This window comes from Chiloscyllium punctatum, chromosome 13 (assembly GCF_047496795.1).
Source record: "Chiloscyllium punctatum isolate Juve2018m chromosome 13, sChiPun1.3, whole genome shotgun sequence".
Lineage (NCBI taxonomy): Eukaryota > Metazoa > Chordata > Chondrichthyes > Orectolobiformes > Hemiscylliidae > Chiloscyllium > Chiloscyllium punctatum.
Genome location: NC_092751.1, coordinates 32094629 through 32096540, shown reverse-complemented (window position 1 = coordinate 32096540; position 1912 = coordinate 32094629).

Below are 1912 nucleotides of genomic sequence, written 5' to 3'. Positions count from 1 at the left end.
TTCGTGGAAGGATCAGAAGGGGGTAACTACACTCTCAAACAGAATGGCCTATGATCAGAACCAGGTTGGAGAAAAACTTTACAATGCTTTGCACTGTTAGTAAACGGAACTGCATTGCATTTCACGACGAGAGCAGATTTGTTTGAGCAAACTCGAAGGCAGGTTTGCAGATGGGAAAGCAAGCAAGTAAGCTCCGTTCTTCTCCATGCAAAAGTCTGCAGTTAAAGAACAAAGCAGTTTCTGCCCCGTTTCGATCTGGGGACCGTTCGCGTGTGAGGCGAACGTGATGACCACTACACTACAGAAACAGGCCTCTGCCGTCCCTGCTGGGGCTCAGTGGCATCCAGCACTGAAACCTGAAGCCATTCTACCTTTCACCTTTCTGTTTCCATGAGCTCGTTGTTGATTGGGGACTTGTTTAAATTTGGCTATGTGCTGAGCATGGACGTGATACACCGAAGTATCTGTTTCCACGCGGTGTACCCCAATAACGTTGTGTTGCTCACACCTGCTTTAAAGAATTACGTTTTTGCGGAGCTTACCGTCGCAGTCTGTGGCAAAATCATTTAGTCTGTTCGACTGCTCACGGGAAAGGTAGTATTGTGAAACACTGCAGAAACGAACGACATCCTTACTTTTGCTCCGACTGACCATACTCCGTGAAAGTTTCCCAGATTCTCAGTTGAGGATTTTTGCAGCTGGAAGTTACCTCAGAAACCCTGTTAATTCGTAATGTATTGAGCGAATCGCAAAACAGAAAGCATTTAACACGGAACACAAACAAAACTGGAAAACCAAATGCATTTTCAGACACAGCGAGCATGAATGCTAAATGTGAGACAGTCCGGGGGCATGAGCCGTAAAGTAATCACTCAACTATCAACAGGGCAATTCCAAACTACGCTTTCAAACATACTGGAGCCTGAGTGCAGCACCACTTCCCAGACAATGCTGCAAAGCGACAAAGAAAGAACATAATAAGAATGGGCCATAAAAAGTGAATTTCACCAATCGCAGTCTCGATTAGATTACCTTTCCCTTCCGATGTCTCCAGGACGGAAATGAAGAAAGTGGGAGAAATTCAATAACATGTGACATCGAAATAGATTGGAACGATTTTGTCATTGGCCAGAAAACCGAATGTCGGCGAGTCGAGTCACCGTAGGACTCTGTTTCGCAACAGCGATGAAATAACAGTCTCCATTCGGTTCCAGTAAAAGCTCAACTTGCCTGGAACAGAAAGCAACAGCAGAGATGCTTGCGATTTTCCGCGCGGGAGGCGAACACGATCACGACAGCACAGGCACTTGGGAAAGTTCGCCACTTTCCCACACCGCACTCAATTCCCCGGGAAGCCAACCCATTTCTCTCCTGTTTTAAAGAGAAATGCAGCAGGGATCGAAACAGCATTTTAACAAGCTGTGCCGATGGAGCTGTTCAGAGGAAATGGCAGCGTTGGGACTCGAACCCACGCCTCTGTCGAGACTGGAGCCTTAATCCAGCGGCTTAGACCGCTCGGCCACACGACCAGCACGCCGGCTGGTCATTTTCTTCCACTTCCAATTGTGCTCCTGCATAACAACAGATGCAAACTCACGTGAAAAGGGTTCGATGATCCCTCTCCGACTCGCACAGCTGCTCGGATGTGCCCGTCTACAATATCAATTTCTCAGCAGATAATGACAGCCCATCAATCCAGACAAAACTCACTGGTAAGCTGAGTCTATCTTCTCAGACTGGATTCAGCTACAAATGTATCTGTGAGTGCGTGAGAATATATGATCGGTTATCATTGGGTCAAATTACCATCAGCTGCTTGACATGACTGCAATTCGGATTCTTGCTTTGCTAAATGATTTCACCCATTGCTCGAAACAGGACAACTTTCACGTTTACACGGAACATGAAACAC